Source organism: Simochromis diagramma, unplaced genomic scaffold (genome assembly GCF_900408965.1).
Source record: "Simochromis diagramma unplaced genomic scaffold, fSimDia1.1 OVJJ01000333.1, whole genome shotgun sequence".
NCBI lineage: Eukaryota > Metazoa > Chordata > Actinopteri > Cichliformes > Cichlidae > Simochromis > Simochromis diagramma.
In genome coordinates this window covers 3,910,939-3,926,478 of record NW_024386765.1, presented here as the reverse complement: position 1 = coordinate 3,926,478, position 15,540 = coordinate 3,910,939, and the positions used below count along the sequence as shown (strand labels likewise).

The 15,540-nt window shown below is 41.1% G+C and overlaps 1 long non-coding RNA gene across 1 annotated transcript; it reads right to left on the bottom strand.

The window, feature by feature from the left end:
- Nucleotides 1-778: 778 nt before the first annotated feature.
- Nucleotides 779-5,122, bottom strand: LOC120736529. The gene is made up of 3 exons (XR_005696525.1): nt 4,979-5,122; nt 2,298-2,418; nt 779-1,893 (listed from the first exon to the last, which is right to left on the bottom strand). It is a non-coding gene; the product is annotated as an uncharacterized LOC120736529 (long non-coding RNA).
- Between the last annotated feature and the right edge of the window lie 10,418 nt (nt 5,123-15,540).

Genomic DNA, 15,540 nt, shown 5'->3' with positions numbered 1-15,540 from the left:
TAAACCCTGCCAGCAGTGTAGTTTATCTTCCATACCCTTACTCTATTAGCAGCAGCCTGAACTATTGATACATAGCAGGCTATATATATGGTCACTTACTGTTTAACATCTGAAATTGTGAAATGACAAAAGCTAACAAAACTACATAGAAAGTTTTGTTAGCTTTTGTATAAAGTCAAAGCATTTTTCTTTTTAAAAAGTGTTTTTCTTTAGGGAAACTTAAAGTAATATCCACCCCTCCTCCTCCGCATGGAAAGTTTTGTTTATGACTGACTTGAGCAGCACTCGGTGTGTGCTTTTGCTGTGGTTATTTGAGTTACTGTTTCCATCCTGTCACCTCAAAGCAGCCTGACCATTTCCCTCTGTTTGTCACATGGGCCTGAAGGCCAGTACTCCTAATCTGGTTACCCCCTAAAAAGCACATCTTCATGAAGTCTTAAAGTAATCCACTCCTTCTCTCACATGGAAAATTCAAAATTTATGAATATGAAAATATTTCTTTACACTTTAATTTTAAACTTTTGATAACTATTGATGACTTCCAGTTTTCACATTGCATTTGTTTACTTAAACGTCTGTGCAGATTCACATTCAACTTCAGAGCAGCTCAGATAATTTTCCCACGTTCAGATAATGAGTTTGTGAAAGTTCTCCCTATGACACATTTTCCACTTTGACCTTCAACTACATTAACAAACTTTTATAACCTGCATTCTGATGAATTCCATTAATTAGGCCACAGCATAAAAGAACACATTCACTGTCAGATGGAGTCGTTGATTTGTGTGAAACAAAACTTTATTCAAGAATGAAGCAAAACAATACAAAGTGAGATACAAATGCTTTGGATATACTGCATCTGTATCACAATGGCAAAGTGAAAACAAATCTAAACATGGAAATAACCTCAAAGTCTGCAGAATCAAAAATATTTCAAATTAACGACAGCTCAGTTAGAGATAAGCAGCAGGAAAATAAAATGAAATATAAGGAGGTGTTTCCTGCTCTACAGGTGGTAACCTGAACTGAAATCAACTGCACCCTGACTGAGGACAAGTGGCACTGCATTCTTGAGAAATGCACTTCGACTGTGATTTGGATGTTTGTGGGAAAGTAAGTTACAGAGCAGAATGTTAATGAGCCTAAAACACACCTCAGAGCTTTGAAGAACATCTCCAAGACCAAAGAAAGCCTAGCAGCGCTCTTTGGGACATGTGACAAGTTTGTCACATCAAGCTGGGACAACATGCTGTAAGTGAATGTAGGCAGTGTGGAATACTATATGGACAAAAGTTTGGGCCACCTACACGCTACACCCACAGGCCATGGAAACACATGATGCTGAGTCAGCAGTGCACTGGATACCTTTTTAAAGCCCTCTGTCTCTGCACTCACCAACCCCACCATGTAACTTTATCCAATCTGCCACTGAATGCTTTCACTTTCAGATGATTGTGGTATTTCAAAGACAGAAGTCTCACAGTCTTCAAAGCGACTGATTCTTTCACAAATGCTCGTAAAGACTGCCAATTGTAAAGATGTGTTTGATTTCATATACCTGTGGCAACGAAACAGAAAACCTCAGAAAAATAATTTTTAACATTTCATTCAAATTCTAAAATTGATATCTTTATTTTGAATTAAATCAATGCATAATAAATGTATCTTGTCTTCAGAAATGCTGACAGTAATTAAGCAGGCACATTATTGAGAGGTCAACACTACAGCAATACATCTGGATTAAAAAGCAAACTCATGGAGTAATTGATGCAGTTCGGCTTATTGCGCGGTAGAGTCTCCATCTCTTAATTGTGTTATTTGCTTTGGACAAATGCTTTCAGTGCCCAATTCTCATTCTGTCTCACGCAGAAATCTCCTCTGGGTGTCTTGATCCTGCAGAAAAATCTGTATCATTATTTTGCTCCATATTAACTTTTAAATGGTAAATGGACTGGTTCTTATAAAGCGCTTTTCTACTCTTCTGAGCACTCAAAGCACTTTACACAACTTGTGCATTCACCCAATCACACAAACACATTTTTCTAAGTGCTTTCTAACTAACATGCACACACACATTCATACTCCATTGGATGCATCAGAGAGCAATTTGGGGTTAGTATCTTGCCCAAGGATATTTGGCATGCAGACTGGGGGAAAGCCGGCAATCAACCCACCGACCTTGCGATCAGTAGATAACCTGCTCTACCCCATGCATTACAGCTTCTATGTGGAGGATAATACATTATTTTGGCAAATATTTGTGACTGTGTTAAAGAGACTGTGAAAGACAAACTTACACAAATGCTGGTGTCGTGCATTTGCTGTGAGTTTTTTTGATGGATTTGATCTGCTTTGTTGGGATCTTTCTCTCATAGAATTTAAAACAGCAAAGGTCAGGTGTTGGTTTCACTCCATGAGCTGTAAGAGGAAAATCAGAGATTTGTCAGTACTGATGTCCAACACATCACAAATACTTTTTCATGTTTTTAGTAATTAAGGTCAACGCTCAGCAGGCACCTCAGTGATGTTTATTATATCTAAATAAAACATACACTTTGAAGGATCATATTTTATGTCTTAGAGCAAGATTATTAACTCGATTTCACAGTTAAAATGTAATGAAGAAAAAACATCACAATGAGGGATGTCCAACAACATGCCAGAATGTAAGGGTCTAATTTTCCTTTTCTTATTCCTTTATAGTGCAGACAGCGGAGGTGTCAGCCACCTCCACTATCTGCACGGTATGTACCACCGGCAGATAGCGGAGGTGGCTGACGTCCAGAAATCCTACCAGAGGCTGGACAAAGCTGGACTGAAAGACAGCACAGAGGCACTAATCATGGCTGGCAAGACCCCAGGTGCAGGCTATGTAAAGATGTCCCTCAGACAATCCAGCACATAACAGCAGGGTGCAAGATGCTAGCAGGCAGGGCATACATGGAACGCCATAACCAAGTGGCCGGCATAGTGTACAGGAACATCTGTGCCTAGTACAGCCTGGAAGTCCTGAGGTCAAAATGGGAGACGCCCCCAAGGGTGACGGAGAATGACCGAGCTAAGATCCTGTGGGACTTCCAACCGGACATAGTGGTAGTAGACAAACAGAAGACTACAGCCGTAGTGATCGATGTAGCGGTTCCGAATGACAGCAACATCAGAGAGATGGAACAGAGAACGAGAAAATCCAAGGGCTCAGAGAAGAGCTGGAGAAGATGTGGAGGGTGAAGGTAACACTGGTCCCAGTGGTAATCGGAGCAACAGGTGCAGTGACTCCCAAACTAGGCAAGTGGCTCCAGCAGATCCCAGGAACAACATTGGAGATCTCTGTCCAGAAGAGCGCAGTCCTAGGAACAGCTAAGATACAGCGCGGGACCCTCAAGCTCCCAGGTGTTTGGTAGAGGACCCGAGCTTGAAGGATCAAAGCTGCCCGCAGGGGCGAGAGGGGAATTTATATATATTTAAAGATTTTCTCAAGCTATTCGGATCAGAAGAAAGTAAAATACTGTAGTTCTGTGTTTTTATATCAATTGTGATAGATACAAAAAGCACAGGTAATGGATGGATTCAAATGGATGTCATTACATTAACAGAATGATATATTTAGAGGTGTTATAAGAATATGCTGCTTGAGAGCAACACTGTTTTTCTTGAAACACAAATCAGTTTGAGAGCCTCAGTAAAGCTGTTACTCCATCTTTGGACAAAGAGAAAAATGCGATTTGATTAGTCACAAACCAAGGAAGTTCAAACCAGCGCTAAACTAGGCTGGCTAGCTTTTAGCGGCAATATTGTGTTACTTTTTTATTTAAAATTTATGTTTTCCTTTTACATTCAAGGAGATGAGCAGAAACTGGTTATGTTTATTTTAGCAAAGTAATTACACCAAATGACAAAATAAAATAAGTAAGATTTGTAGAAAAAGTAAGATGCTGGAAAATCAAATCAGCGTTATAAAGTTAGAGGAATAGCTAACTGGACGCTTTTGAGCCTCACAAGATAACAAATACTGCAAAAATAAAAAAAGATTTATTGAAATTTAACTTTAAGATTAGCTGTTAAAAAATTTTCATACTTTGCACATACATGTGAAAACAAGATTGAAAGTCCATTGATTTATTGTTGTAATTATCATTGTTATTAATCTCATGGGGTTAAATAATAATCTGTGAAATTCAGCAGTTATCTCTTTTAATTTAGTTCAGGCTTCTTTAATAATGCTTATGTCCATCCTCTTTCCACTGTTGTCCATGTTGTAGACAACGGGTCACCAATCTGACACTGGGCTAGTTCTCAAATACATTTTTAAATCCTGTCATTATTTGAAATTTTCCTTTATGTCATAACAACAGTTTTTTGTATTTGTTTTTTGCCTGGAGTGGACAGTGGGCTAACAGACGCACATCCAACATCATAGCACTGAAAAGAGATTTTTTCTCTTTTCAGTTTGTTTCTTTGCTTTCAATGCTTTTCCTGCTGTGCAGATCATCTATATTATTTTTTATTTTTTTGCACATCAATTGTGATGATAAATCTAAAATGCACATGAAATGCCCGTAGATGGCCTGAATGTAGAAGAACAGATATGTTGCTGAAAGTGCAATCAATATTGTTCAGCATGTACTGTGAACATAGATGAGTTTGATGGCCTAGCTGCTGCACTTGTGTTTGTACAAAAAGACAAATGCACAGAAAAATTTAAGCTGTTTCAAATAAAATATGTGTTCTTCATCCTTTTCATCGAGCTGAGATAATTATCTGTGTTAGGAAGATGGTGTTTTAAATGTAAAATTTAGTGTTTAATTTAAAGAGGCATCAAAGTACATGCCTTTTAATTAGTCAGAGGCTAAATTTAGGAAAAATGATACTTTTACAATCATTTTCAAAGAAAACAAAAACAAAAAGAAAAAAAATGCAGAATTGAATTCTCACAGTAGAGTTTCCCACCAGTCAAGAAAAAGTAGGCTAACAGACTTACGTGTGGCATCGCCGTAGTAAATGATGAACAGCACAAGCAGCAGTCCCACCGTCAGGCTGAGAGTCTTCATGTTGATTTCACTGTAGACCTGATGATCCTGATGTTTCAGAAGATGTCTGAAGCGATCAGTCCGAACACCCCGCTTTAAGTCGCTTTCTCATCTGCATATTCAATGCACTTCTAAAGAAAGTGGAAAAACAATCAACAACCCCAAAGTTGGTTAATAGAATGGGTTTTTCTGTACCATGAGATAACAGGAAGTTTCAGGGACTCATTATCAGTTTGATTATCTGATAACACAAACTCAAACAAAACGCCCATTGTTCTACAAAGTTCTTACATTGCATGCATTGTCTTTATATCACAAAGTTAGTAGGTCAAGTTGCAAATGTCAAGATGTAGTTTGATGATAAACTCTTCTTTTTGTGGTTCGTTCATTCATCCTGTTTCCTTGATTAAACATTTCCTGTCATTTCATAATTCTCACCGATAGTCCCAAATCATCACTTTCTAAAAACCTTCGCTTTATCCAGGCTGCAGTGAAGGTCTGTGTGAGAATAAACAGGCAGCAGGTAGTTATTCAAACCATCAGTACTGAGTTACCGAACATTTTTATGTTACTGATCAGATTTTCATACAGCAACATGTCTGATGAGTGTATATTCGCATGTTTCTGGACGTCTGCAGCGCCACATTTCCGAGCTACATTGGAGTCACCATTACACCAGAGTCCCACCAACAGGTAAAAGCAATCAAAGCACTATAGTTAAAGTTAAAGAAGGACAGCAGTTTTAATGTTCATGTTGTGTATATATATATATTTTTTTTTTTTTTTGGTATGAGACCAGACCCTATCATGCCAAACCTTAACCAAGAAACCACAACAAAAGATTTAAGATGCTAAAGTCAGCCACACACCCACTGACTCTGGTTCTTGAGGTTTCTTCGAAGACTTCTCTCTAAGGTGAAGGTGATATCTGGCTGTTCTTTGAACAAATAGACAAATCTCCCCAAGTTTACTTTCTTTTTTAGATACATTCAGTTCTCAGACTTCAAAACCCCCCAAAAAACTACTTTCAATATTACAAGCAGGATATCAGCAGTTACTTCTCCCAGCCAAGAAAGCCATATCTCATCTTTACAGTGCCTTGAATCAAACTGATGTGTTGGATGTAATGAGCATCCATGCTGTAGCACAGGTGTTGAAAAATAAACTTGCTGTAGACATCACTGAAGAAGAGTAGGATGTGATTTGGGATCATACAAAAAAGTTATCAGTGTGTAACTGTACTGCGTAACCCTGCTGAAATGTAAAATTCTGCACCGTGTGAAACTCTCACCACATAAAACACAAATGAATCATCAGCTTCCACCTCTGTTTGAACTGCAAGGCCTCAGCAGGAACTTCTACGCACTGTGTTTGGTCATGTCTGAAAAATTCAGTCCTGCTGGACATTTTGCAGGATAAAGATACTGAGACTGTATTTGAAAACTGAGCCTTTATTGCTGCTTTTTTGACTTCCAAGTTGGCACAATGTTCCTGACACCAACCTAAATACACTTTATGATAGTTTGAAAATGCTGCACAAACACAACACGTCTTAGATAAATAACAAACTTCCAGTAAAACAACCTGGCAGCAAATTCTTATGGAATGTTTTCCTCTGGCATGTTTCACCTGCTTTCTTTGCTCCTCAGGGGAACAGTTTGTGAGAATTTGGCCTCCGTCTGTCTGTTTTGCTACCTCTTCAGTCACTTCGGCGACTGGGTTTCAGGTCTCGTTGATGACTGAAAATATTTGGTGGCTGTTTACAACAAGGTCACTGCTTGCCACAGCTGTCACCGCTTGATTGTTTCATCTTTGTTTTGCCTCTATTGCAGGCCTGTGCTGTGCACTATTAGCTTAATATTTACTTATTTTTATTTCTCTCCTACCACCTTCATATTTTCATGTAGTAACATGCTGTGTTGTGCTGAGCCATTTGTTTTACCAAAAGAGTGAATCAAAAAACATAAAGCTGTTTTTTTTTCACCACTGTTGCATACTAACTATGGGGTTGTTGGTGTCCTGGCATGAGTACACAAAATATTGAGAAAGAACAACGTGAAGTTTCAGGGCCTCGGTATCACTTTGATTATCTAATAAAACAAGCTCAAACAAACCACTCCAGGTGGTCCTTACATTGCATGCACTGCATCTTTATATCTGTATATCTATTTTGTCAAACCTCTTCTGTAATTTCATAATTTTCCTCAATATTCCTTAATCATCATTTTCTACACAACTTTTCTTTATTTGGGCTGCAGAGGAATCACAAGGCAACTCATAAGACAACTGCACATGTCTGATGTGCATCAGTTCAGGTTATTCAAATCATTTACTGCACACAAAATATTAAAAATGCATTTGTGTATTGATACTCACTTTTTCACACAAAAACATGTAGTATGGATGTTTGCATGTTGCATATTTGTCTCAATGCTAGCTGCACCATATTTCAAGCTGCATTGGAGGCACAGTTATAACTGATCCCACCTCATAGTTTTAAGCAACTACAAGTACTCTAGTTAAAGTTAGAGAAAGACTGTGGCTTTGATCAAATGTAAACACATTCATGCTGGGTACTTTTGTTTGTTTGTATTACAACAGACCACAACCATGCTGACCTTTAACTGCAATAGAAGATCTAAAATGCTAACGTTGTGACCCGCTCACTGTGATTCTGGGCGTTTCTTCATGTTAAAAATGGCATGTCTCCTTTGTTTTGAATTTCTCCTTCTCTTAAAAACTAGACATACATTAAGATAAAAGCAGAAATTCTAATATTCACTGCTACTTAAAACATAGCTCAGCTGTGACCACGCTGACCAAGAGTATGATGGAGCATCTGTGATGAGTGGGTCATATTCTGGTGTACCAGGATGGATAAAGGACACAGTTCCCAATGCAGGAAATGTATTTTCTTTGCTAGAACAATTATTTATACCTGCATCTTTCATCCATTACATAAGACTGACAGTGCAGCAGGAAGTGTTTCATGGGGCACCAAGAGAACTGCAGTGCTTTCGTAATATGTGCAGATCTTCTTGACATATACTGTGCTGCAATATCATGGACAGATTGCTGGTTATTTTGTGTGTACTAAAAGAGATCTCATCAGAGACCAATGCACAGAGAGCTGTAGAAGCAAAGGGGGAATCTGGTTCAGATGGATGTGATATTTTGCTGGAAGCCTTACACTCTGAGTGACTCTAACATGTTATCAGAAATGCTTCAGTCCAAAACTGTTGACCTGTCTGAGGCTATAAATCTAGTGGAATCGCGGAGACAATGGTTCATTACTTCACTGCAGGGGCACCTGGACGGGCCGATGGTGATATTTCGTTTTCATGGGCCGATGTTTTTTGTTTTTTTAATAACGGTATAAACAATAAAAGGTGGTGGATTGGCCAGATGCTGGCAGATGTGTAAAAATAACTCAGTTGTTTGGTGGTGGCTATGGCGGAGCTTCCACAGAGGCCAGCAGGTGGATGAGGGAAAGAGGAGGCAAGAGGAGGAAAGACCCGAGGCGGCCGCCGGTCTGAGTGTCAGGTGAACTGAACTTCAGGTAAGAAGTTATGACCTGCAGTCTATCTGGGTCAGATATGAACCAAGTTTAGGTGGAGTTTATTTTCGTTGTGCTGAGTTTTTACAATCAGTTACAATCACTGGTACTGTGTACTAGCTATCATGACGGAGTTTCTATACTGCTGGGTGGGTGCTGTGATGTTGCTGATAGTGAATGTTATTTTATTCATAAGGTTAGTTAGTAGAGTTGCCAACCATCCCGTAAAAAATGGAATCGTCCCTCATTCAGAGAAAATATTACGTGTTTTGGATTGAGCTGAGAAGGAACACAGTTTGTCCTGTACTTTAGCTAGAATGAAAAAAGACACAATGCTTGATTTATTCTGTGTCTTTACGCTGCAGCTGTTTCTTCTCCTCTCATTCTCTCCCCCTCCCTCTCCTGTTGCTACTTCAATCATGAAACTGATCAATAATCAGCTGATCGGCATTTCTGCCACGTCCTCTCTCTCTTGTTTATCGCCCACTTTGCCAGAAAGAGGAAACCGCCGGGTGTCGCGCTAAACAACAGCAGCACTTTTAAGCTTGATCAGCTGTTGTTAGAATTTATTTAATATTACTTTCTAGTATCAGCTGATGTTTGCTGGAGCCACAGCCGTAAAAGCTGCTGGTCATGATGTCAGTTTGGATATGTGGTGAGAGGGAAACATGAGGATGACACCAGGAGATGTCCTTACTGAATCATCAGAGCTGAACAGGTGATGGAGAAACAGGTTTACCTTTTACGTGACATGAATGAGTTTAAGGGAAGTTATGAACTGTTTCTGAGAGACAAAAAACACCAGGATCCTTTGCTAAGTAGCTGACAGCTGGTAACTGTGCAGGGGCGGCTCTAGCAAAGTGTTGCCAGGGGGCCAAGGAGGGCATTAACAGGGAGAGGGGGGCACAAAGAAATACTTTCTTATTTTGCCCGGACTGATTTTTTGTCCCAGTCCAGCCCTGGGCACGACACGCAGTGAATTAATCTGAGAAGGTGTATTAAAAAAAATAAATGGCCGGGCCAGCGGTGCACATTGTCACGATCCTGGGTCTTATGACCCAGTGTTTTGAGTTTTAGTTCTTTTGATGTTTATAGTGTATGTTTAAGCTTATCAGGTTTCCTAAGTTCATTTGTTATCATGCCTAAGTGTTTCTAGTTCTTATTATTTCCCCCTTGTGTTTCCAACCCATGTTAAGTCTCCCCTGCTCTTCATGTGTTTCATGTCTGCGTCTCATTATGTTTCCTATTTTATTTTGAAGAGATCTTGTTTTTATATTATGGTTTATGTTTTGAGTCCTTTGTTGTACTGTTTCTTGTTTCCCTAGGTCTGTTATGGTTATCATAGGTTTAGTTCTTTGGCTTTGTCATATGGCAGGGGTGTCAAACTCAAATACACAGTGGGCCAAAATTCAAAACTGGAACAAAGTCGCGGGCTAACATTAATATTTATTTAAAAAAAAATCTTCCTCCAGATATAGGAATGAATCTTTTCTTATGGACTCAAATAAGTTTTGCTGGAAAACTGAATATGGAACAAGCAAAGCTTAATACTAAACAATATATATATTAGCTGTATAATACCAGTAGGCCAGCTCTAATAGTAATTTGGTATGGCTTCGCGGGCCAAATGTAATTAGGCTGCGGGCCAAATTTGGCCCGCGGGCCAGAGTTTGACACCTATGTCATATGGCTTCCCTGTGTTCCATGTTATGTCCACTGTGACGTTTTGGTACCATGTTTCAGGTTCCTATGTTCTGTCTCCCCAGTTGCTGTTAAGTTTGCATGTTTAGAATTCAGTCAGTGTTTCCTGTTTTACTTTGAAGGTCCGTGTCTCATGTGAGTGTTTCTAGTTTTGCTTCCCTTGTCTCGTCCAGCCTGATTACTCCCAGCTGTGCTCTCCTTCTGTGTCTCATTCCCTCATTATCCCTCTGTGTATTTAAGCTCTGTGTTTCTCTTTGTCAGTGTTGTAGTCTCTCTCATGGCTGTGTGTCCCTGTGTGTTAGTCATCCACGTTCCAGTTTAGTTTTCCATACCATTCTGCAATAAAGCAGCTTTTTGAGTTTAATTTCATTGTTGTGAGTTTTGCCCTTGGGTCCTTCTCCTGCCTGTACACAGCCGAAACATGACACACATTGCAAATCAGCTAGCATAGACACATTAGTTGTGCCTCTTCTTAATGACGGTATCTTAGCTAACAACCCCAACTACCAGATTCAGCTTGTAATTGGCTAAAAATAACTTAGCCTACTGATGAGAGGGACGTTGTTAGCTTTCCACATTCTGACACTTCAAAAGCTTCAGGAGCTTTCCGTTCAGCGCAGCATCAGCAATACACGGATACATCCGTAGACTCGAGACAAAATTCACAACGTGTTTTGGGGACTTTCAGGTGTATGGACCAATGTTTTCTTTTCTGATCAAACCAGAAAGCTTGAGCAGCTGGATTTGTCTCGCATTACCAGCTGGACACAGAGGACATCAAAATGCAGCTGATTGAACTGAAAAGCTCAACTCTGTGGGGGTCAAAGTTTGCAGAAATACAGACGCAGCTGGAATCCACAGCTGTGCGTGTTCATGGAGCTGCATGTTCACCTGTTGGACATCACTACCTGACAGGTTTAACTGTCTTCAGAACATTGCAGAGGAAGAATACTGATAGTATTTGGCTCTACATATCTGTGTGAGCAGATTTTCTCTCACATGAAGAGTGTCCTCAGGTAGCCGTCTGAATGCTGGACACTCTGAGACCTGTGTCTCTGAGTGGGAGACCAGAGATCACATTAACATGTGTATCCCTGTATTAACAAACATGCCATATTGGCCCAGTTTATTTTTCTTATCATTGTTGTGAGGAGGCCATAAATAGCATTTGCATTTTCTGTTGTACAGTTCATTTGCTGGTATGGATAAAAAGTGTCTTTCTTTGTTTCAAAATAGCTGATAACTATTTGCTGATAGTGGCCAATATCTGCGAACAAATATAATTCTATAAAGTGGTTCTATATAGTGTGTAACTGTTAATATAGAGCGTTGTTAAATTTATTGCTAATGCAATCATATAGCACACTGACCTCTGAGGAAATTTTAGATGGCACTCATCATCAGAAAGGTTGTCTACCCCTGCTATACTGAATCCTTCTTTGATGACCTGTCGACTGATATTGTGGTAAAGAGAAAGCAAGAAAACTTAATGATTCTCTTGTTACTTCTTGCCTTGGACCACATGTAGACCCACACAGCAAACAAATATTCAGAATCAAAATATTCAGTTATAGATTGTATGATGGAAGAAATGGAAAAACGCTTTCCTATCCTGAGCTGTAATACTAAGAAAGGTGTTCAAGCGTGCTACATTTTTTTAAAAGACGGGTGAAAGGAAGAGGACTCCCTTACTACCATTTATATAATAATTTGTATAGCAGTTATAGGGGCACACTTTTCACTTTATTAAAAGCACCTTACGTTGCACTTTAAGCATAGATTTGCACACAAGTTTAATTATTTATTGAATAGAATAGAATAGAATTCAACTTTATTGTCATTGCACATGCACAGGTACAGGGCAACGAAATGCAGTTTGCATCCATCCAGAAGTGCTTTAGTGATATAGATATATTACAATATATATTAGCAATAATATAGATATGTGAGTATATTACAGAAATGGGTCTATTATGGTATGTTATAATGTACACGGTATGAAGTATGTTGTGAATATTCTATAACTATAAGTATGTACAGGCTGTAGTGAGTACAAGCTATGTACAGGCTATGAACAGGATATAAATATGAAAAACTATACAGAATATGAAATAAATAACTTTACAGAATCTGAGATATACAGCTATACAGAAATGGGAACTATGCAACTTGTAAACAGTTGTAGGGTTAAAAATTATCGTATGTACAGAATGATTATTACAGAGCTATACAGTAGTGCAGTTAAGATAAGTGAGATATGTGGATAATTTCTACAGAGGCTATATAAAGTGCTGGTGGTTGTGAGTGGTGGTTCAGTCCATGTTATTATTGTGTGTTTGAGGGTACAGTTGTCCATTGTGTGTATGTTCAGTCCATGTGTTAACGTGGGTCAGATGTCAGGAGGCAGAGTTCAGGAGTCTGACAGCTGTGGGGAAGAAGCTGTTCCGGTACCTGGTGGTCTTAGTCCGGAGGCTCCTGTAGCGCCTCCCAGAGGGCAGGAGGGTGAAGAGTCCATGTGATGGGTGACTGGGGTCTTTGATGATTTTCCCAGCTCTTTTCAGACACCGCTTCCTGTAGATGTCTTTTATGGCAGGAAGTGGTGCTCCGGCGATGCGCTGGGCAGTTTTCACGACCCTCTGCAACGCCTTCCGGTCCGAGGCAGAGCAGTTCCCGTACCAGACTGTTATACAGTTGGTCAGGATGCTCTCGATGGTGCAACGATAGAAGTTCACCGGGATGTCTGAGGACAGGTGGTTCTTCCTCAGAGTCCTCAAGAAGAAGAGGCGCTGGTGAGCCTTCTTGACCAGCTTGGAGCAGCTGGTCGTCCAGGTGAGATCCTCGGAGATGTGGACTCCCAGGAACTTGAAGCTGCTCACACGCTCCACAGCCGTCCCCTTAATGTAGATGGGTGGATGTGGGTCAGCATTCCTCCTGTAGTCCACGATGAGCTCCTTGGTCTTCTCGGTGTTAAGCAGCAGGTTGTTTCTGTCGCACCACTCAGCCAGACGATCCACCTCCTCCCTGTAGGCGGCCTCATCGTTGTCACTGATGAGGCCAATCACCGTGGTGTCATCTGCAAACTTAATGATGGTGTTGGAACCATCAGCAGGTCTGCAGTCGTGGGTGAAGAGGGAGTAGAGGAAAGGGCTCATCACACAGCCTTGTGGTACACCGGTGTTCATCGTGATTGTAGATGAGCAGTGGTTATCCAGCCGGACATGTTGGGGGCGGTTGGTCAGGAAGTCCAGTAACCATTTGCAGATGAGGGAACTGATGCCCAGGTCTGTCAGTTTCCTGATGAGTTGTGAGGGGTGGATTGTATTGAATGCTGAACTGAAGTCTATAAACAGCATTCTGGCGTAGGTGTTGTTGTTGTCCAGGTGTGAGAGGACAGAGTGCAGTGCGATGGAGACTGCATCCTCTGTGCTCCTGTTCTGGCAGTATGCGAATTGGTGGGGGTCCAGGGTGGGGGGGAGACAGGATTTGAAGTGTGCTAGGACCAGTCGCTCTAAGCACTTAGTGATGATGGGGGTGAGTGCTACTGGGCGGTAGTCATTGAGGCAAGATGGGTTGGAGTTTTTGGGTATCGGGACGATGGAGGTGGATTTGAAGCAGGCCGGTACCACAGCGTGGGCCAAGGACAGGTTGAATATGTCTGTGAGCACTCCTGCAAGCTCCCCAGAACACGCTCTGAGAACACGCCCGGGGATGCCATCAGGGCCTGCAGCCTTGTGGACATTGATCCTGCTCAGCACCGCTCCTACATCGGTGGGGGAGAGAGTCAGAGGTTGGTGGTCTGGCGTCACGTCTGCTTTGGTTGTGGTTGTGGGGTTCCCTCGCTCAAAACGAGCATAAAAGTTGTTGAGCTCGTTAAGGAAGGAGACATCAGAGGATGCGGGGGAGGGTTTGGTGGTCCTGTAGTCTGTGATGGTCTGGAGTCCTTGCCACATGCGTCAGGGGTTGGAGTTGGAGAAGTGTTCTTCTACCTTCTTTTTGTAATGGTGTTTGGCTTTTTTGATGCCCTTCTTTAGATTAGCCCTGGCTGTGCTGTAGGCGTGTGCATCTCCTGACCTAAAGGCGGTGTTGCGGGCCTTCAGGAGGAGACGAACATCCCGGTTCATCCAAGGCTTCTGGTTGGGGTACATGGTGATCTGTTTCTGGGTGGTGACACTGTCTGTGGTCTTGGAGATGTAATCCAGTACAGATGAGGCGTACTGGTCCAGGTCTGTGTGGGTGAACATATTCCAGTCTGTGTTTTTAAATCTGTCCTGGAGTACTGCGTCTGTCCCCTCTGGCCACACTTTAATTGTCCTCACAGCAGGTTTCACACGTTGGATGAGTGGTGAATACCGAGGTGTGAGGAACAGGGAGAGATGGTCCGATTGTCCAATGTGGGGGAGGGGTGTGGCTTTGTAGGCTCCAGCCAGGTTGGAATACACATGGTCTAAAGTCTTGTCTCCTCTGGTGTGGCAGGAGACATGTTGGTGGAATCTGGGGATATTGAATATTTATTGTGCATTTTAAAATTAGTTGGTAGCCTTTGTTCCAGGTCCTGCACAGCTGCTACTCATCAAGAAATGTAGTCGTTGTCTGTGAAAAGGAAAGGTTGTGATTGAGAGCAAATAAGGTTTACCAGTAAGGAGAACTAACGCAAATGTGTGTGTGACAAGTCTAGAAATAAAGGTGGTGCAAAGAAGTGACCGAGACGTGATTACTCACCTTTCTTTCCTGTGTCTTCTTCAGGGTTTTGGGGCAAACGTTTCCAGGACTTCAGACACCATTTATTGGTTCTGGGAGAGGCCATGAGTTAATCGAGTGTGGGGAATCGTTTGTCTTGGGGTTTTGGGGTTTTTTATAATAATGGATATGGTGTCAGAAGTGTAAAATATTTATTAATATGAAAATGTAAAATGTATGTATATATTTATTCATTGAAATGTATGTATTGTATAACGTGGTGGAGGGGTGGGATTTTAGAACTCACCTGTTAGTGGAATAATGGTTTAGCCTGTGACAGCTGAGAGTATTTAAGGGTGCCAGCTTCAATTAGTCAGGGTGATGGTTGTTGTTTTGTGAAGAGAGAAGGCTTGAAAAATCTCTCATTGTCATGTTCTGAGCTATATGGTGAATAAATGCCTCTTGTTCCACTATACCTGTCGTGGTCTGCCTCACTGTTACAAAGGGGCACGATCTGTTATCCTCGTGTCGGTGTTGTTCCCACATCATCATAATAAATGTTGTTCCAGGTTCAGTCGC